The sequence below is a fragment of the Mauremys reevesii genome, linkage group 25 (genome assembly GCF_016161935.1).
Source record: "Mauremys reevesii isolate NIE-2019 linkage group 25, ASM1616193v1, whole genome shotgun sequence".
Taxonomy (NCBI): Eukaryota; Metazoa; Chordata; order Testudines; family Geoemydidae; genus Mauremys; species Mauremys reevesii.
In genome coordinates this window covers 7937125-7959296 of record NC_052647.1, presented here as the reverse complement: position 1 = coordinate 7959296, position 22172 = coordinate 7937125, and the positions used below count along the sequence as shown (strand labels likewise).

Below are 22172 nucleotides of genomic sequence, written 5' to 3'. Positions count from 1 at the left end.
ACTTGGCCACATCTTTCCAGTACTTGATAAGATGCACTCATTTACCTGTCGAAGCTCTCATGAGCGTCTTCTCAGTGTCCCCACCATGGCTAAGGCATAGGATGCAAGAGCCACAGTGTATGGTCTGGTTAGACACTAGTATCTTTGGGCTAAGTATTCAGTGGCTTTGCTGATGCTGACTTCCAAACTCTAGGAGGTGACAAAGAAAACGGAAGAAAATCAAACTCGTTGGTTAGGCTGAGGTTTTGAGTGGTGTTAATGCTGAGGAGATGTGCAGGACTGAACATGGGACCTCTGGAGCTAAATGCATGAGCCTCTACTGCATGAACTAAAAGCCTGAAGGCTCTAGAGCAGACTCATTAAGCTCTCTCTACGTGGTCTCAGTGCCACTAGATGGGACAGAACACCACACCAGGAGGTGTGTGGGTTACATTAACACATTACGAATTCAAGTGACTTCCAGCTTTATTTAATTTCACAGTGAATTTTGTGCTGGTGAAAGACAGAGGAGGCTGAAGACATGGAAGCGAGATATTTGAGGGCAGCAAAAGGGGACATTTCTGGACCACATGCAGAATGTCAGCAGGAGTGAGACCAATGTCTGTGGCAGGACCATCCCTAGCCCAAATGGCGCCCTAGAGTATCTTTGGTGTCCCCCCCTCTATTTGTTAAATTTTTGAATACCTTATTTTTATTGCATTTGTAGCCCATTTCGCGATTTCGCTGCATGATTAGCATGTATGATTTATCCCTGTTGTACAAGATGATAAATTTGCACGCTAGGAGCTGTAAGTCTGTATTTATTCATGCCATATATAAGCAAATAAAAAGTTTCCTCTAAGCTTATAGAAACAAAGCTTATACATCCAGAACATTCTAGTAGGTTAGTGAAAAATGAATCCACGTACAGAATACCGGAAACATCAATTGTCCTTTTTGTCTCTAACAACAAAAACAGCACCCTGAGCCCAGCACCACCCCCCAAGTCCAGCACCCAAGGTGGTTTCCTGGATTGCCTGCCCCCAAAATCTGGCCCTGGTCTGTGGTATCAGACAGAAGCTGCAAGAGAGGAGGATTAGGTGATGTGGTGGGCACGTACAAAGAGGGGATGAAGAGAGTCATAGGTGCCGACTCCGTGTGTGCTCTGGGGCTCAAGCACCCATGGAAAAAAATAGGGGGTGCTCAGCACCCACCAGCCACAGTGGTTCTGCCCCAGCTGGCCGCTGATCAAGCCCCCAGGGCTGGCCGCTGTTTAGCAAGCAGCTGTTGGGAGACGCTTGGGGGAGGGGACGGAGATGAGGGAGCGGCAGGCTGGTGGGGGGGACTTTGAGAGAGGGGGCGGAGCGGGGGCAGGAAGAGGCGGACCAAAGATGGGGCCTCAGGGGAGGGGGCAGAGTGGGGATAGGGCCTCAGGGCAGAGCAGGGGTGGAGCACCCATTGGGAAAAATAAAACTCAGCACTTGTGAAGGGAATTTTGTTAGGGAGGCGTTTGAGAGTAACGTTTACAGGCAGAAAGCAAGAGGACGACCAAGAAAATAGTGGAAAGACAGTGGCCAGGAGGACAAAGTGCATATGGAGAAAATGTAGGACTGGCAAGCCTGAAGAAGAAAGATGGAGGCAATTCTGGAGGATGTCCTCCGTTTAGCCCCACGAATGGTACAGTGGCTGAGCAAGCCTCCCTGGGATGAGAGAGGGTAGTATCGTCCCCATGTGCCACTCATGCTGGTTTGACCGGGATCCAAGATCTAATACCAAACTCTTATATCACACTTTTCCTCAGCGCTTTACAAAGGAGGTCAGTCTTTTTAGCCCCAAATTACAGAAAAGGAAACTGAGGCACAGAGTAGGAAAGTTATTTGCCTGCGGTCCCTCAGCTGTTGTGGGATGAGAACTCAAGTCTCCTGAAACCTAGTCCAGTGCTCTGCCCACTAGGCCCTGCTTCCCTCACCCTACAGATGACTGCCTCTGTCCTCATGCTGTACTGCTACAGCTGCAGTCAGCTGGCTCCCCCTCACTATAAAAGAGAGGGGACAGCCCTGGTGGAGTGAGCCATAATAGTAGATGGAGGAACCTTCGCGAAGTCATAACAAGTGTAAATACACGTCATGAAGGCTGCCCTGGCTCCTGGACAGCGCTGCAGTGGCGTGGCTCCAGCGGGACCGGGACTCGCAGCCCCGCCCCCTTACCATGCGGTTCTGACTCAGTGGGAGGAGCTCAGGCCCTGCTGGAGCCACACCGCTGCAGCGCTGTCCAGGGCCGCTCCTGATGTGGTGCGCTGAGGCGATGGGGGAAGGCAGATGTGGGGCCGGGGGCCCTGCAGGGCCTTGGGCAAATTGCCCCACTTGCCCCATCATCTGGGTGGCTCCTGGTCAGGAGAGGATGAGGAAGACGCTACGGCAGGAGTGGTTCAATGGCGGCTTCTGGATTTTCCGGGACTGGTTCATCCCGAGCCCCAGGTGTAACCTCCACTGGGGGTGGGGTTGGATCTGGGTTTTGCAAGGGATCCTGAGGTGGAGCAGTGCCGAGATGGGGTGCGGTGCCACGACATAGAGTGGTACTGCTATGTAGACCAGTGCTGGTCCGTCGAGCGACGACTGGGGAGTGCAGTCTGAGGTCGATGCGAGCGCTGCTGCGAGGTCACAGATTGGGATCTGAACCTTGAGCAGGATCCATGACTTGTTAGCTGATGATCACCTCAAACGGAAACAGCTCCAAGGGTCGGGGCTGAGAAACTGGTGCCGCGAGTCAGACCAGTGCCACGAGTCAGACAGGCACGGGGCATATGTACGGCACTGGGACTCGGAGCGGCGCCAGGACTCGGAGCGATGCAGAGATCCTGGTCGGGGGGTAGATGGCCCAAACATAGTGGGTTTGCCTCTTGAAGGTGCTTGGCTTTGGGGTAATGGAGGCCTCGAGACTGGAGACTTGGGAGCCATCATTTCTATAAGCCCCCTAGCGGCCTCAGAAGTGTCTGGTGGAGGGTGGCATCACCTCCTCCACCTGCGGCTGTGGAGAGTCCAGGAGTGCTGGGCTTCCTGGGGAGACGGGAGCCCATGGGGGTTGAGCCTAACCAGAGGGTCTGTCGGCCGTAGGCCCATGCACTGCAGCGTGCCCTGCCGAGGCTACGGTTCCTGAATCAGGCCATTGTGGAGGCTTGTCCTTGGCCTGCTTCTTGTGGGCAACTGGCGAATGGGAGCGGTGCAGAGCGGAACACTTCTGGGCCCTGGGAGACCGCCGACCCCTGGGAGTGCTGCTGGCGGCACTGCTGGAGGGGTGCTCCGCAACAAAGCACTCGGGGCCGGGTCCTGCTGCAGACAGAGGGCTGACTCCATGAGGAGTTGTTTTAAATGAGTGTTCCTCTCCTTTCTAGCGTGAGGTTTGAAGGCCTTGCAGAACTTGCACTTATCTGCCTGATGGGCTTCTCCCAGACACCAGAGACAGGAGTCATGGGGGTTGCCCATAGGCATAGGCTTGGCAGGAGCTATAGGGTTTGAAGCCCTGGGACTGCATACCCTGGAGCTCCAAGGGGCACTCATTGAAGGGGAACCCCCCCCCCCAACCACTAAAGACTGCAATTAACAACTAGAAGAGAACAATTAACTAACAATGGGTAACTATATACAAAGATAAGCAGAAGAGCCAGGGATTAGTGGACCACTTGCAAGCAAGAAACCACTGTTCGAACAACCATCACAGGCAGTAAGAGGGAACTGAAGGGAGGTTGGGCCAGCAGGGTCGTATATAGAGCGCCATACCGGTGCCACTCCAGGGGGCTCCCCAGCTGGTCTGACGGGTAGCTGCTAGGGAAAAGTTTCCGACAGCCGTGCACGCAGCGCATGCGCACACCTAACTGGAATTGATATCAGCAAGCACTCAAAGAACTCATTGATCCCAATGAAGGAAAATCACTATATAAATGGGGTGCCATGAAACTCTGGGTTCGTTCTTCCAAGACTTCCCCGGAGCATTATGTTGCAACCGACAGAACCCGGCTCCTACTTACCTGTGATCAACCTAGCTGGCCACTAGATTGATCCGGAGTCTGGACTGATAACTATAACATTGACTGGTGGGATAGTGTGTGTGTGGTGTGTGATTGAATGCATATGTTAATTGTTGTATCTTCAATAAACGTGGCGTACTGCCTTTTCCCCTGAAAAAGATCTCATGTACTTCTTATAAGCATAACACCATGGGGCGTGGTTCATAGGGGATGGAAAGATGGGAAAACCTGGGTATGAACGTAGAAGTGAATCTACGGTGCAGAGATACTCACGTTGACTTGATCCTTGCAGATGTCCTTGGCCTCTTCCAATGCAATCAGCACAAAAGCCGTTAAAGAGACATCAGGCTCAGCCCCCTTGTACCCTTCCTAAAGGGGAGCAAAGGACAGATTTGGGATAAGAAAGTCCCCCGAGTACCATGAAAAGGAAGAATTAATCCCAGGACCTCAGCATAGGAAAGTATAGCAGAACACATGCTTCCTAGAAAGCTACCCAAGAATGGACTCTCAGTCATGGCCAGACCTATAGCTGGGCCAGGTTCTGATCTCAGTTACTGTTACTCCTTTGTCAGTGTGGAGGAACTCCATCCAAGTCAATAGAGATGCTTCGTATTAAACCAGTGTGAGAGAATTTAGCTCACCAGGCTGGTGCTCAGGTCCTGCCACTAGCTCCCAGGCAGCTTCCCGTGCGTTAATGGATCAAGCCCCAGTGACATCGAAAACCAAATTTTGGCCTGTGAAGCACCAAGACAGCTGCGCTCCTCTGAGGCAATGCAAGTCACTAAGCCCAGGACGAAGCGCATGAGAGGTGTGGACAAGGCAGTCTCAGTTGAGGGGAGCTGGCTGGGGAACCAATGCCCAGGGGAGATCAGGCCAGGCCAGAGTCTAAGCATCTTTAGTAAATGCTGCAAAACTATCCCCTTCGGAGATGTCTTTCAATCATGAGAACAACAGTCATGGCACTAACCCCACCCCCTTCTATCTAATAAACCCTGATATAGACACCTCCTAAACCCAGACATGGACACTCCCTTCTGCCCTAAACCCTAACACTGAGATCCCTAACACAGAGACCCCTTAAACCCAGACACTGACATCCCTAAACCCCAGGGGTGCTGGAAGAATTTTTATAGTGGGGATGCTGAGAGCCATTGAACCAAACTGTAACCCTGTATATAATGGAAACCACTTCAAGCCAGGGGTTGTTGCAGCACCCCAGGCACCCCTAGTTCCAGCACCTCTGCTAAACCCTGACACCCCTTCAATCCCTAAACCCTAACACTGAGATCCCTAAACTCCACCCTGAGACCCCTAAAATCTAACACTGATGCCTCCTAAATCCTGACATCAACACCCCCTTCTACACCTTAAACCCTGACACTGAAACCCCCAAGCCTTGACACTGACAACCCCTTCTACCCTAAACCCTAACACTGAGACCCCTAAATCCTGACACTGACACCCTCTTTTACCTAATAAACCCTAACACTGACATGCCCTCAACCCTGGCACCCCTAATCCCAACCCTGACACCCCTAACTCCAACAATGACCCCCCTTTCAGTCCTAAACCCCGAACAACAACAAAACCCAAAATGATCTACCCCCAGCAGAATGTTTACCCCCAAAAAGGGAGAAGTGCCAAAGACTCCATGAAGTCCACTAAGGACTAAATAGATACAATCTGGCCCATTGGGCCTGAATCTCCATTCACTGCTGCCCATGTAACTGCACCAGGAGAGAAAGAGGAGATCAGGCTGCGTGAGCACAGACTTTGGGATGTAGCCCAGTAAGACGTCCCTTTGAATTATCAACCAACAAGTTGCTGTGATGTTTGAGGTGGGTAGTGACTGGTGTGTAAAAGTCAAAGGAAACACGTACAACCATCTCTCCGCAGATTTCGGGGGCATCTTCTTGGAAGACCCCATCCAGTTTCTGCTTTTCCAGGATCAGGATTTTTCCAGGATTCTATCTCCTGACTGATCGTGCTGGGGGCTCTGCCTGTCTCCAGCACTCAGGACCCTGAGCTACCACCATCATCTGGGAACCCTGACCAGTTCAAGCCTCATGGAGTGGGTGAGATCCATCTCTCTCTCTGTTTTCTTTCCTACCTCAGGTATTAACCTTTAAAATGTAACTGTTATGTTTGTTTAGCCCTCCTGGTGTGGTTATCACTATGATTCAATCAATAACTGTTATGGTTCAGCTGGTTGCTTTTCTCTCTGAATTTTACTCTTTTTAGCTTCCCCCATTTACTCTGCAGCAACGCTTCTTGTACCTAAGCTAAAGATCCCTGTAGTGCCCCAAAATACTGTGGGGTTTGCTCATCAAGTGGGTTACTACAAGTACAATTGTAATGTGAATGTGTGATAGGGATGTGTTAAACTTGGGGAACATTGGTGGGGGGAGCAGCTGAAAGTGCGGCTCAATCCAGCCTATTGAGACCAGGAACACATAAGGGTACCATCTTGAAAGTGCTGCTTAACCCAGCCCATTGAGTACAGGAACACATGAGGGGATCAGCTGGAGAGTGCTGATTGACCTGGTCCTCTCAGACTTGCTCTGCTAGTGTGTGTGTGCACATGTTCATCTAGTTCTAAGGCTGGAGGAACCTAGGACCTGCAGGAGAGCTCCATTGGGAGGGGACTTGCAGAAGGAAGGAGCAGAGCTCCATGTGAACACACAAGTGACTTTCACAGCACGTTAATTGAATTACAGAAGCCCCTCCCCCAGAAGAGTAACCCTGATAAATGAGCCTACCCCAAAGTAACGGGCACATCTGGAAACAGTGTGCAAAAAGCCCTTTTCCTTTCTCAGGAACGTTGGATCCCAGGCATGTTGGTTAATGCTGCTGGGAGATTGCTTTAGGTGAAAAACTGCCGTAATAATTGATTTTAGACTCTAAGAAGCATGTTATGATTTTCATTTTATATGTAACCAGTTCTGTTTCCATGATCTTGACTCACTACCTCTTAAATCTTAATCTTTGGTAACGAATTTAAGATTATTCCACTATACATATGTCTCAGTGCTGTGAGGTTATAAAGATCTGATCCTGAGCTGTACCAATCAAGCTGTTTAGATTCTGTTCCCCGGTAATTTCTGTGAGTGTCCTGTGACAGTAACCTGATGCTTCTGGGGGACACTTTCAGAGGGACTTCGTGGCCGCGGTGCAACTACTGTTACCATGCAAGGCAGAGCACGGGCTGGCAGAGCCCTGTGGAGATTGGTAGGCTGGCTAACAGACCGGTGGTGTTATGCTCAACTAGATATCAGCTCCCTGAGAAAATCTTCCTCTCGCCGGATGGGTAACAAAGTGACTCAGAGCCTGGGCACCCCAAGAAAGCTGCACACATACCCCTGTAACCTGCTTTCTCTCCTCCAGGGGCCTCTTTATCTTAGCCAACCCTCAAATATGTTCAAACCATGTTCAAATATGTTAAGGACTGTTATAAAAAGGACCCCGCTCAACTGTTCTCCATGTGCACTGGACGTAGGAGAAGTAGGTATCAGCTTAATCTGCAGCAAGGGAGATTTAAGTTAGATATTCGGAAAAACTTTCTCACTATAAAGATAGTTAAGTTCTGGAATAGGCTTCAAAGGGAGGTTGTGGAATCCCCATGATTGGAGGTTTTTAAGAACCCATTGGACAAAGAGCTGTCAGGGACGGTCTAAGTATAGTGCTGGATGGGATGATATTTCTAGGACCCTCCCAGCCCTACATTTCTAGGATTCTCTGAACTGTGGAGTTTAACTGGTGAGCCCCTCAGTGAATGCCCCATCAGCCTTCACCCAGCTCTAGTCCAATGTGAATTATTAACAAAAGGAGCTGGCCCTTAAGAAGCCACAAGACCAGTGAGCACAGCAGGACATACCCTGTCAGAGATACCCAATGACAGTCGTTCCCTTGTAGTGCAGTGGGGGAAGCTAGGGAATCCAATGGTTCCTCTCCGATAAAGTCTTGCAGTTCACAAACAGGGACTTGGCGTAGAAAAGCAGAGATGCCTTCCCTCACACACTATTACAGGCACCGAGCCTAAGTCTGTAAGTAAACAGATGCTGTTCACAGATAGCCTTCTGACCCAGAAACAGGCTAGACAGGAGGGAGGATAACTCGCCAGAACACAGTCCATCCCACTTACAACCCAGAATTCATCAGCAACACTGAACTCCCAGAAAAACAAAGATGAGAATATGATTAAGAACCAAACCCCAGGCCACTAACTACAGGGATTAGATCTAGCTTTGTGGGGACTGCGGAAGAGTGGTTAGAGACCCCAGAGAGGAGCTGAGCTGAGGTCTTCGTCCAGCTCCATGGAGAAAGGGCAAAGGAGGAAGCCCCCACATCATGGTTACAGAGGACATTGAGGAAGCCCCAATTCTCTGAAAGACGAAATCAGGCCTCTGAGCAATTGAAACAGATACTTCAAACAGTTTAATAGGAAATATGTACACAGTATATACAAAATCCAGAGCTGGGTTATTTACATATGATCTTGTTTGTGAGATACATGGCCAGCACCTGAAAAAGAAATGTGAAGAGTCATCAGTATTTGTCCAGTGCCCCTTAATACACATAAACAGAGTGCAGAATACTAGGGAATAACAATAGGAGAACATGGACTGGGAATAAGCTGCTGGATACGGTATAGAAAACAATCACCAAAACAGGAAACACTACAAGATTAGGGGAACCCATATTACTTAATATAGTCACTTTTGAATTAGCAGAATGTGTCAATTCAACAGGGGTCTCTATTGGTTTCCTTCCAATATTCAACTGTTACAGGAACATTGTCTCCCCATTGAGAACTATAAGCAATAACATCCCAGACTCCCTCTGCCTTTCGCCCTCCTCTGCAAACTGCTGCCTGGTGAATCCTCACAAGCCCTGCACCCAAGGGGACAGTAAACTGGAGAATGAGGTGGTGATGGAGACTAGAAACCTGACCATTCAGTGACCTTTTGATATGAGGTGAAGGATCATAGTAGCTAACTTTGGAGGATGAGTTATATCTGCTGAGCGCCTTCTCTGAAGGGCAGAGCATCCTTATCTCCCAATAACATCAGTGGGAGTTTGAGAACACTCAGCAACTCATAGGCTTGGGCAAGACAAATACAAAGGCCTTGGGTGGCTAAAGTTAAGCACTAAAATCTGCAGGTAGATGCCTAAATACCCATTATAGCCACCTGCAGAGGTGCTGATTAGGGCACTTAAATCTCTATCAGCTTTGTGGTGTTACAGGCATATTTGGCCTTTGGTTGACATTAGACAACTTTATGCCAGGTGAGTGGGTTTTCCAAACCCGGATACCTGAACTCAGACTCCTAACACCCACGGGTATGTGCATCAATAGGAGTGGGGTTAGTTGTAAAGTCACCCTTTTGCTGCCCTATGTTGCAGTGGAGCAGGGCAAAGTAGCCATAAAGCTGCCCTAAGAGGCAGCTAGGAATTCCCCAGCATGTGCAAATCCCTAACACCCAGAGAACCAGCATCTAGAGTGTACAGCCAGTGTAGCTGGCTGTATGTCACCAACTCCTAGCTTCCCACCCAAGTATATGGGGGGAGAGCTGGGAACAGAAGCTGGCACACACAGTGTGCGTTGTCTACAGCTATCTCCAGTGCAGCAATGGCTGTTACAAGACAGCGTAATTTAGAACAGCCCAGAGTCTAGAGCTCAGGTGTATTTGAGGATCTGGGCCAGTACTTGGCTGTTACTATAGTAATGACCCCTGAGCAAGCAGTATAATGTACATGCTTATCAATGAGCTTGTCCAGAGGCTGCATGTCCATCAGAATGACTAGATGTCCTGATGTGTAATAAAAACGCTTTGAGTAATAAAAATCAACCCAGGCTACTTTACAGGGCCTGATCCTTCTCTCACTTACAGCATCTGAGCAGTAGGACAATGGCGAATACTGCCCAGGATTATAGTTGTCTCTGTCTTCTTCCACTTTTGGGTAGCAGGAGCGAGGAGTATAAGGGCCCTACTGTCAATCAAAACTTAACCCCACCTCTTGACCCAATAAGCCCTGCCCACTGGTCATCAGAAGCCTCACTGCATGGGGGTATTACTTCTGGGCGTCAAGGCGGACACATGACCGGAAGCAAGGTGTGTCATGTGACCCCTCTAAGAACTCCTTCCACTATACCAATCAGGATAGATTTTGCCCCGATAGGAACGCCCCGAGAGAAGATTTAACCAACCAGGGGGAGTTCCGGGGTTTGTGTGACCCCTCTAAGAACTTCTCCCACTGCCCTCTACCAATCAGGAGGGGCTTCAGCCACTAGAGAGCACCCTGAGAGGAGATTAGACCAATTGGGGGGAATTCTGGGGCTGGGTGACCATCCAGAAGTGGTTCGTGTGACCCCTCTAGGAACTCGTCCCACCACCCTCTACCAGTCGCGATGGGTTTCGGCTGCAGAGGACTGCCCTGAAAGGAGATTTGACCAAAACAGGGCAGGTTCTGGGATGGGGTGACCACCCAGAAGAGGGTTGTGTGACCCCTCTAAGAACTCCTCCCAATGCCCTCTGCCAATCAGAGTGCAGCACCATCACCGCACAAGTCCCAGAGCTGGACAGAGGAGGCGATCTCTTACCAAGACGACATGTTTCAGAAGTTGTGGAAAGGCTGAGAGGAAACGTGGACTCCTTTACCACCCCCCTGAGAACTTCAGACTTTGTGTGGAGAAAGTGCTACAGCAGCAACAGTTCCGAAGAGGAAGAGGATGAGGGAACAGCCAAGGGGATTCCTTTGGCCCAGCCATTGATGGATACGCCAGAACCTGAACCCAAAGCCCAACCATTCACGAGACACACCAATGAGCATGGCGGCCTCTCGTTGTCCACCACCCTGGAGGAGGAAGGCGATCATTGCTTGGGGGAGTTACCGGCGGACAAGCTGAATGGAAAAGACATCGCTCAGGTAAATGAATGATTAAGAAGCGACAGTTGATGATGAGGTGTAATGAGGTTAGGAACCTGGGGTTGTGTAAATGTAAAAAACAAGCAGTGAGAACTTACACTTGTTTCTTGTCTGAGACAGCTCGATGATGCCTTTCTAGAGGACCCGGAGGCCCTGGACAACGTTGCATCAAGCAGCAAAGATGAACCGGGCCCGCCTTGTTTTTGCTGAACGCCGCTAAAAATTGTTGAAGAGGACTTCGAGGATGAAGGTTATAAGGAGTTTAAGAGAAGGTTTGGCATGGAACTCGCTGAGCCAGTGCCACATTGTGAGTGTAAAAATTTATGTGGACTATTGTATGCATTGCTATTTATGCTGTTCTTAATAACTGTCTTAGGGAAAAGCTTTTTGAAGATTATGAGGGCTATGTCATAGATGCCCCAGCCCAATGGCACCATGACTGTGTGATTTAGACTTCAACTTTATATGTAAATTTGTCAATTTAAATATGTAAATTTAAAAAACATCTATTGAAAAGGGCTTTGTGACTATCTGCATTTCTGTTAGAAGGTCTCTGGCCCTTAAGTGAGCTAAAAGTTTTAATGGAGCCTCTTGGTTTGTTTTCAAGGAGCTGTATGTCTTTTAAATAAAAAAAATGGTTTGTGAGAATCTAACTTTTGTGGTTTTGTGTAAAAAAGACCCATTTACAGCAAAAAGCTGAAATGTATGTTGTGGGAGGAGAAAAATCCTAAAAATGTGTTTATAGTGTAACCATTCTGCCCATCAGAGTTGGCAGCAACAAGAGCTGCGTTCAGTTGCTAGGAACTCCATTCCAATAACACAATGCAAAACTGGCTCAAGCCCTCAGCCAGTGGGGCACTGAGGCTCCCCTACTACAAGCTAAAATCACCACTTACTGTGTTAAGTAGTAGGGAGGACTCAGTGCTGGTTCACCATTAGCCCAAAGTGAATTCAGCTCTGCAGTCTGTAATCAGACTCTGCATGGAATCAAAATTAGCACTAACATTTCACAGTGGAGACAGGAAGAAGAGATAGAATTAGTGTCTGGGGCTCACCAGGTACAAATACCTCTCCCCAGCCTTTCTCAATTTGCTGAGTTTTGGAACCCACGTCCCCTGCCTAGCGAGTGCTACTTAGTTGATGGCGAGTCCCTCTGCCATAAAAGGCCAAGTACAGGTCCACTGTCCTTGATTCACATAATCAGGATAACAACACTTTATTCTTTCTGCCTCAGTAACAGAGAAACTGGGGTTCCCACAGCCAAAGTGATCATTTGGGCTACTGTGGGCTCATGCTAGGCGGGGTGGGTGTGCCTGTGCAAACGAGATCAACCCCTGACGTTCTTTTCCACAACTCACCACCAAATGTCAGGGTAGATCTCATCCTGACTCTGCTTACAACAGTAAAACAAACAGGGATGGTTCAGACATGTGTTTGAGTACAATAGAGTTGACTAATCCTGTTGACCTGAATGGTTTTAACCACACCCCCACTGAATAGCGAAGCTAACTGTGACTACTTATCGTTGTTGCCATAGGGATAAATTTGATTGGTGTGCACCCATGGTAAGGGAGGTGGGTGGGTGAGTTCTGATTAATATGAAATGAAATAAAACTTCAGGAATTTGCAGATGCTATTGGACAGTTTAAATATGACTCGGGAGTTGGTTGGATGCTATGGGTCAATTCAAAGCCATTAAAAGTTTAAATTAATATATTTACAACAAACAAACCAAAGCCGCCCCCCCCACAAGGGTCTAAACCAAAACTGAAATGTTTCAAGGGGTCACAAACCTTCAACATGCTTTAGAAGAAGCATTTGCTCTAAAGACAATCAAACATTTAAAAGCTCTGGAGGGCTTATTATGGTTGTGATACAACCATTTTATTTCAACCCCCACCCCAAATAATATGCATGAAAGAAATGTTTTAAAAAACAAGCCCCAAAGAGATGTATTGATATCTGCAAAAGGTCCCCACTTGGGACTGAGGGGGGGACAGTTACATTAAGGATTGGGGATTTACTGTTTAATACTGTACTGTAAGAAGGCCCTGCAGAAAAATGGATTTTAACTAAAAGAAAAAATGTAGCCAAAAGCAGCCGAGTTGTGCAGCCAGCTTAATTCCCCCACCCCAGCTCCCAAAATGGAATGTTAGGAAGGGGCCTAAAGTCCTTAAGTCTCTAGTATTTCAGAGCTGTAGCCATCAAATCAACCTGCTCGCTACTATTTTGAAGTCCTTTTGAAACAAAGGGTTAGGATGGTATGAACGTCTCCAAAATACCTGAGGTTGTTTTTTTCAACAGAATCTCTTGAATGGCTGCTGGGCTGCAAGAGGAGGTATGCTCCCTGTTTTCAACTCTGAAAATATATATTGTATAATATCACTCGTTGGCCGTGCTGTCTTAGTAAATAATGGTGACTATGTTTATTGCAGTGTGATCTGTTTAGCATGGAACTAGTAACTTTAAATTGCATTTCATCACCAGGCCAAGGTAAAAACCATTGTAACTGTAGTTTTGCTTAATAACGTCAGGTACTACACAGGTTGTATAGGGATTTGGGACTAATACTAACTAACAGTTTTGCTTGTTCTTTAATTCAAAGGCCCAAACACACATTGAGGGGACAGAACAAGCATGTTCCTGCAACACTTTATCCTGTAGTAGAAGGTAACTTTCTGCAATTGGCTATTAAATGCGTGTGGGATTATTGAAAACTATTTTGTTGCAAACTGTATTTTAAACTCTCTCTCTCTCTGTAAAACATAGGTGGGATTTTTTTTAAGTATATGGCTGCAAACTGATGGTAATGGTGTGTTTCAAACTAAGAGGGTGTTGGTTTTTTAGTGTGCAAAATGTGTTTTAACCTGGATTTTAAAAGTTGATTTTAAAAGCCGTTTGTTTTTATTTTGCAAAATGAGGTGTATTTAAAAAAAAGTTTGTGGGTTTGTTGTTTTAAATGGTAGAAACAAACTCAAAACTCCTGTTCGTTATACAGACTGAAATGGATTATTTTGTTTTAAAGCTATGACTTTTTAAATAAAATATTCATTAGGGTATTTTTCTATTTTTAAGTTTACAAGACAGTTTCATGTGATTTATAATAAATAATAATAATAATAATATCATCTGCTCCACAAACCTACCCAATACCAGCAGTGTGAGAGACCCTGACGAACTCTCTCAGTACCTGTTTTCCCCAACTATAAGGTTCCATCCTGCAAGTTTATCGACGATGAAACAGCATGAGTGTCTTGAAAGGACCCAAAGACCAGTACTCTGTCTCTGGAAATACCAGTGTTTTCATAGCCTGTTTCACCACTGCTTATGCCTGCATAGAACTATACAAACTGCTAGACAGATTTCAAAAGCAGTGCCTGTACCATGACACTGACTTGGTGATATGTGTGAAAAGGGAGGGTGACTGGAATCCTCCTCTGCAGAATTATTTAGGCAAGACACCGCCAGATCAACACATCACCGAGTTTGTGTCAGCAGGACCGAAAACATACAGATAAAAGCTATCGGGAAGAAAGGCCTGCATGAAAGTCAAAAGGTATTACCCTGAACGTAGCAAATTGTGAAAAGATCAACTTGGACAGTTTGAAAGATCTAGTTCTGGACTATTGCATGGGCCTGTGAGAAAACACCTCCAAACATAGAGAGGTTCAGCAGCCCTCTATCATAAGGAACAAAAATCAGTGGCAAATAAAGACAAAAACCCTTAAGAAAAACACAGAAAATTGTTTCCACCAAGAAGGTCCTAGGAGAAGGGTTTAAAACCCTGCCCTATGGCTTTAAAAATGGATCTGAGGTGGAAACACCCCTTTTCTGCAATTCTTGCGGGGCCTAGCAACTATGGGAAAATGTGTTGGATAATGCCAAACAAACATTGTCTGTTATGCCTGAGAGTATTGGATAACATAGCTATAAAAATCATTGCAAGATACACATGTCTGGGCTTGCCGAAACATGTTTTAAGCAAGGCTAGATATGCCCAAGAATTTAAATTTAGTTTTTACAAAATTCATCACCATCCGGTCGTTTAGCACTAAGTCGTTAGAATACAATTTAAGATAAACCCTTGCTACGATGATGTAAGAAAAACATGCAGTGATAGCTGCAGGCGACAGAGTGGGGGTCTTATAATTGTCTATTGTGAAACACATTATCTGTGGCATTTTTGTTTAAAAATTTCATAATGCTTTTAGGAAACAACACGCTATTCGGGGGGGGGGGTGCCCGTATGAGTCAAAAAACTCTCCACGGTTACACTTCACCAGATACAAGGTGAGCCAATGTTCACCGGGTTGGTTATGTGGATGCGTGTTGACCACCAAACCTAAGGGTTTCTGAGACAACTTGCTGCCAGGGAGCCAATCATAAGGGAATTCTTTTTTGTGTAAGGGGTCATTGATGAGACACGTGAGAGCTGCACGGTGTCCATGTTCACATATAGTCAAGCAGAACATTTCTCCTCTGATTTATCACTATGATGTTGTCAAAAACCCCATACACGATCATATTGACGGTGATGGTTAGAGCCATCCCAAAATGTATTTCTGCTCTCAGGTTCCCGGTTTTAAACAGGGAACAGTGATTGGTGCATTCCTGGTTGGGAGACAGGTCAAAGGCAAACAAGGTGTAACCTCACGGTTGATTAACAGAGAACGATCTTTCACGTGTTTACCAGCTGTCTGTACCAGATTCATGTATCCTCTCACGCAGTGTTCTGCCTCGAAGTCTGGTTGCAGAGGCTTGGTTATGGAATATTCCACCTACGCCAGCCTCGTACATCCAGGAAGGGCATATCCCACCTGGGCTTTGTAATAGTTCCTGTAGATGGTGGGGTCGCTGTAATTTTTTAGGATCGCCAAATGTTTTGCTTTTTAGAAACCTCGCTCTCTCCGGGGACACAGGTGCACCTTGATGATCACCTTGCCAAAGCAATACAAGACGTGTCTGTTCTGATCTGTCTTTATTTCAATGGTAATGGTATCGATGTGGTGTTTTCTGACAGGAACGTAATGAGGTTTATCATAGGTGATGGTGACAAACTCATTGTTCCTTCCTCGGACAGAGAGACAATGTAACAGGGGAACAGAAAAGTCCCCCACAAACTCATGTTCTACAATATCTGTGAACAGACGCAAGAAATTAAAAGCCGTGTGATGTCTGCTGAGAAGGGGAATTTTTGGACTCTATGCTTCGGGCCCAAACCTAGAATGTTAGCTAGCTCCCCGCTGATAGAAAACATACAAGTAAAATTGGCAGATTTAAGACTAACTTTTCTACCGCCAGGGTCGTAGTTCATGACCACCTCAGGCGGTGTGGGATGACGAACCACAGTACTGTTCATATGATCCAATAATTCAGGTATGGACGAGTAATAACCTCGTTGTAGGATAAACTCCATGCCACACCTGCAAAGGTGATTTCAAAAGGGGTGTCTTCATTGATAGTGTTCCGGCTGTGCGGGTATTGTATTTCCACTAACCCACCTCCCAGGCTCTCTGGATATCCCAGGGCTTAATTAGCCATATTGTAAAGTTCAAGCTGGTGTTCTGAGGAAAAACTGCAGAGCTGGCATTGCTGGGCAACGTAATGTAGAACCCGCTGTCGCTCATTTTTCTCTCTCTCTGTCTTTGCAGGAGGAATCTTTTTGTTTGTTTGTTTTGTTCACGTCTAAATGTCACAGAGTTGAGAAGCTTCCACCCAGCTGTTAAACTTATCGCCTCCTCAAACCATTTCACCAGTAGCTGCTTTTTTCTCCCTTTTCCTTTATCCGCTAGAACTTTTTCAATCCTGTAAATCCTGTCTTGTTTGGGGTTTACTTTTGTAATTCTTCAGGGCAAAAGATCCAGTAACTGTCTCACCCTCGTAATCTTTTAATCAGTATACAGGTCTCTGGCTCCTGGTTAAGGCTTCATCCACTATAAATAGCTCATCAGTAAACGTCTGTTCATAACCTTTTTCAAAGGCTCCTTTGACTTTAGATAGTCTCACGTGGTCGCCTTTTCTAAAAGGGGCAACAACTGGTTTTATTTTAAAACCATCTCTATAAACTGTTTTCCATATCTTCAGAGAATGTGAAGGATTAACATCAGCAGGACTGGTACGTATAGTTCTGTGAAAGCTCCGGTTGTCACTCTTTATAAAGTCAGATAATACGTCTTAAAGCCTCTGTTGTGTTTGGAGAACCGGTGCACATCTACCAGATCTTCCTGCCATTGCTTGTCCACATCTGAAACAATGGTCTTGTTTCTTTTAAAATGTATTTGAGCCAGTATGTGTAAAGTGTAAGCATCTGATCTGAAAGCTAAGCTGTTACCTGTCTTCTATTTAAAAAGTTTTACTGTGCTTTTTGGCCACTCAAAAAGAGGATTCCCCCACCAAAGCTCCCAGCATCCCTGGGGATGTAATCTATTTTCATTAACAGAGCTGTCTGTGGAGACAGGACTGTTCCTGGTACCGTCTTTTACTAACGCAAGTATGGAGGGGATACAGTCATAGGGACACATTTAAATAAGTTTAATTAATTGCCTGGTTTAACACAACCTTTGACAGCCACCTGTAAAAATGGACGCCATGACCCCTACAACGAAAGACTCTGAGCTGGTTCATTCTTCTATTTTGTCCTTTTCCGGATTTTCCTCTTGAGATCCGCATCTCAGACAGGAGCAAAAACAGCTGATGCACAACAGGGCTACCGATGTGTAAGTTCTCAAAGGCCTCTTGAAAGGCATCGTCGAGCTGTTGAGAGATTTTCAGACAAAAAACAGTGTAAGCAACCCTCTGCTTGTTCTTAGATTTATGCAATGCCAAGTTGATTCCTAACCCCATTATACCCCCATGATCGACCATCGCTTCTTAATCATTCATTTACCTGAGCAACGTCTTTCCCGTTCACCTTGTCCACCAGTGACTCCCCCAAGCCATGATCATCTTCCCACTTTGGGGGGGGGGGGTCGTCACACTCATCGGGGTTCTTCACGAGGGTTCGGGGTCGGGTCCTGAGGTATCTATCAATGGTCGAGTCAAAGGGCCCTCCTCGGAACTGTAACTGCTATAGCGCTTTATCCATACAAGCCCAAAGGTCCTCGGGGCTAAAACAAAGTCTGAAGTTCTCCGGGGGGTGGTAAAGGAGTCCATGTCTCCTCTCAGCCTTTCCACAATTCATAAAACACGTCTTCTTGGTAAGAGATGGCCTCCTCTGCCCAGCGCTGGGACTTATGAGGTGATGTGCTGCACTCTGATTGGCAGAGGGCATTGGAAGGAGTTCTTAGAGGGGTCACACAACCCTCTTCTGGGAGGTTCACCCCTTCCGAGAACCTACCTTGTTTTGGTCAACTCTCCTCTTGGGGCAGTCCTCTGCAGCTGAAACCCATCGCAACTGGCAAAGGGTGGTGAGAGGAGTTCCTAGAAGGGTCACATGAAGCACTTCCGGATGGGTCACCCCACCCCAGAATTCCCCCCAGTTGGACAAATCTCCTCTTGGAGTGATCCCCAGTGGCTGAAACCCACCCTGATCGGTAGATGGCAGTGGGAGGAGTTCTTAGAGGGGTCACACAAAGGACAGGTCACCTGCCCTGGAACTCCCCTTGATTGGTCAAGTCTTCCCTCGTGGCATTCCTATTGGGGCGAAACCCACCCTGATCGGTAGATGGCAGTGGGAGGAGTCCTTAGAGGGGTCACATGACACATCTTGCTGCCGGGGTCAAGGGGTGGGATTAACATTTGATTGATGGTAGGGCCCTTATACCACTGGAGTGCCTTGTTCTGTTTGTCTCCGTTCTGCTTCATTCGCCAAGCGCTCGGCCAGGACAGATGTCACTTATGAGCTCAGTTGCCACCAGCTGGACAGTGGGACTTGGGTCTTTCTCTAGGACCCGGAGAGCTGAAATTACAGAGGACATCACGTTAGTGAACAGACTGTCAAATCACAGCTAAGCGTGATCACAGAACCTTGAAGTACCTGAGCAGAATGATCACATGGAAAAATGTGAAACTGGGCTCAGTCCTTCTATTGGGGTGGAAAATACATGAGAGATGAATAGGCCTCACTTTTCATATAGTCACCTGTGCCTGAACTAGCTCGAGACTTATTACTTCTGAATACCACACGACAGCAGCTCTCCAATACAAACAAAGCTTTAGGGTCCCTCATTGGGTCCCTTCCATGCTCCCAACTGTGGGGAGACCCTGACTCTACCAGAAAGTCATCCACTCCGCTGCAAATGGAAGGAGGTCCATTGTTTCAATAGCTTCCACTTTTCAGTTATTTTCCAGCTCTATTCAGGAGCCACTGCCTGAGCTCAACTCAACGTGGAATTTAACACAGGCCAGGTCCAAGCTGGTTTGCGCATGATACAGGGCACCTACTGGAAGCAAAATTGCTGGTGGGAAATTTGGGGTAGCAGAAAGTGGCTACTTCTCACTTGGGGAGTCCACAGAAAGCCAATAAAGCCCAAAGTGTGGAGAGCACTGGCTGGGAAGGGGGCATTGCCAGGACAACCAGGAGATGCACTGACTCATATCACACCTTCTGCAGCTTCCTCCTTCAGGGGAAATTAAGGCTGACTTTCTACTGGGCAAGAGTGAATTTGTCCTTTGATGTGTGGCTGATGCACTTTGCACCAGTGGTATCGGTTACTGCTGCTTGTCAGCTAAATTCCTTTATAACTCATTAATGAGCAGGACTTCAGCTGTATTTATCACTTACACATCAGCAGATGTTCCAGGTCCAGCCATTTCATACGCTGAGTGTCTGTATGTTCCAGGATGATGCCTAAATACACAATGTCAAATAAATAACAACAATAACAATAAAACCTTCCCTTGTTGAGTGCAAAGTGATATTAGCAGCCCCTAGACAGGTCTTTGGGGTCTCCTACTGTGGGCCTAAGGGTGAGCTGTGGGCAAGAGGATGCTAGAGCAGTTTAGAGTCCACACTGAAGAGAATGAGAGAGACATTTTTTAAAAAGAATGTTTACATAAAACCCATTTGCTTGATGAAACAGTCTGTGCTCCTCTTGCCACTGCAGTCAGTTATTGGAGACATACTAAGATAGTGTTTGGTCTAGTGGCCTGAGCAAAGGACTGGGGCCAGGAATAAGCGAGTTCTAAGCAGGGATCTCACAAGGTGACTGATAGGTGAGCCCCAATGCCTGCCTGTCTCACATGGGTGTGCTAGGGAGAAGAGGCCACAGGGCCAAACAGGAGGAACCTAATGCTTCCTTGACAAGGTGCTGTGGCCAGGAAGGTGAAACAGCAGGCGCTATGGGGAGGTGGGCTGCTTGCCTCCCAGTGATGAAGTCACAGTGAGGAGCACTGAACAGCACTGGGTAGGTCTGCACTTTGAGCTAGAGGTATCACACCCAGTTCAATGGGACAGGCCCACACTAGGTCTGACAGCGCTAGCATTAGAATGTAGCTAAGGCAGCACAAGCCGTGGGAGGAGCAGCCACTGTGAGAATAGACTTTGGGGTTTGGATGGGATCATACTTGGGGTGGTTAAACCTCCTGCTGCTCCTGCCGCCGCAGCTACTCTCTATTTTTAGCACAAAGGGCTAGTGCGGGTGTGTCTCATCAAGATGGGAATTATACCCCCAGCTCAAAGTGTAACCATGCCCTACGTGACGGTGCCCTATGAAATGACTGCACCGTGCTTCCCCTGCAACAATCCCGAAGCACTTTATAGCAACTAATGAATTCCTCCGACCACCATCCTGGAGAGGTAGGGACATTAACATCTCCATCTATGGGTGGGAAGCTGAGGCACAGAGAGATTAATGGCAGCTCAGTGCTGCACAGTGGGATTTTTTCTGTCTCCCTCAATGGGAATATCAAAAGGGACACTGGGCATCATCTCTCACCAGCTAAGTTGGCGGCACCTGCCCGGATCCCTTCCCAGCTGCTACTGAAGGACGCGATGGTTGTGCTATACAAGTTCTCCAGCAGTTCTGCATTTTCTTTGGCCTAGAGGAAATCAGGGACACATGAGCTCTCTCTGGCTAGAAGTGCCCTTTGACTGCCAGCACATGCTTTTATGAACCACAGGTAAATAAGAGCAAGAACAGGTGGCTGGGTAGAAGTGGAAAAAATGGGAATCTGGGGCAGATTTACATTTCCCATCACCCTCCAGTCAATAATCTCCTACAGTTCAACAGCTCACTCACAAGGTGTCTGCAAATGTCCACCTGGAGCTCTTCAGGCTTCAGCTCGGCTCTGCCACCAAGGTGCTTATTGATCGCATGTTGGAGTCTCTTCAGTCCCAAAAACGGGAAACAGAGGTGAAATGTAGCTCTGCATTCCTGAAAAAGAGCGTCACACCATTGACTTGTTCCCTACCGAGTGCTATGTTCAATCAAAGGGAACTCATCTGCGTGACTGCTCATCTATTCCAGGACAAAAAAGGATTCATCTGGATGTGACTGGCAGAAACATGCAGGAATGACTAATAGAGGGGAGAGCTTCCACTGAAACCTGGAGGTAGCATCAATGTCTTTTGGGAACAGATATACCGATGAAAGCTGCTTCACCAGGCACAGCTGTGGTCTCTCCTCTGTTCTGGGGAGGCAGGGGCCTGGGGTGAAGAGTCAGACAGGAACAGAGACCTGTAGGGGTCAGACCCATGACCTATCCTGGATTCTGGTGAGGCAGCCATGGACCAACCTGGCTGGAAGTGACTCAGCAGGAGGGCAATGAACTGAGGGGAGAATTTGGGCCTCCACAACAAGCAGGAATAGCAGTGCTCCCCTGGCACTGGGAGGAAGATTCCTTTGGCTTAGTAAATAAGTCACTGTTGGTCTTACCATTGAAACCTCGGGGCTTGGGTCTTGCAGGTGCAGCAGAAGTATGACCCAGCTCTTTCGAACCTGCTCAGCGAAATAGGCCTTCCATTTTTTCTTTGTCAACTGAGCCAGGATGCCAAATAGGACAAAGGCCACTGAGCGAAGACCATCATTCTCCTACAGCCAAGAAAGCCCCACAACTTGGTAAGTAAGGGACAATCCCATCACGCACCTCACACAGCCGTCTCTTCTACGCTAAAGTAGAGTGATTGCAACTACAGCTAGTCAGATAAACTTTAATTAACCAATTTTTTATTCGAATTTTCTGATTCATGAAAATATTTTAGAGACAGTTCAATTTTGATGAAATTCCTCCAGAAGCCAGGCAGGGTCCTTAGAAACCTGCCTGGTGTCTTGCCAGTACACCCATCCAGCTCCTTGGCAGCCAA

At 47.2% G+C, this 22172-nt stretch overlaps 1 protein-coding gene and 2 long non-coding RNA genes across 4 annotated transcripts in view; 1 reads left to right on the top strand and 2 right to left on the bottom strand.

Moving 5' to 3' along the window:
* LOC120391375 (adhesion G protein-coupled receptor E3-like) overlaps positions 1–22172 on the top strand; it is a 326462-nt gene that overhangs the window by 188563 nt on the left and 115727 nt on the right. The window lies entirely within an intron of this gene.
* Positions 8466–21512, bottom strand: LOC120391428. 2 transcript variants are annotated; one of them, XR_005591302.1, is made up of 5 exons: positions 21109–21512; positions 20806–20908; positions 19653–19718; positions 18693–18827; positions 8466–8524 (listed from the first exon to the last, which is right to left on the bottom strand). It is a non-coding gene; the product is annotated as an uncharacterized LOC120391428 (long non-coding RNA). The 2 variants fall into 2 exon arrangements; XR_005591301.1 differs by lacking the exons at positions 8466–8524; positions 21109–21512 and having other exon boundaries at positions 18201–18827; positions 20806–21008.
* LOC120391467 lies at positions 17447–18088 on the bottom strand. Its single transcript, XR_005591342.1, has 2 exons — positions 17817–18088; positions 17447–17683 (listed from the first exon to the last, which is right to left on the bottom strand). It is a non-coding gene; the product is annotated as an uncharacterized LOC120391467 (long non-coding RNA).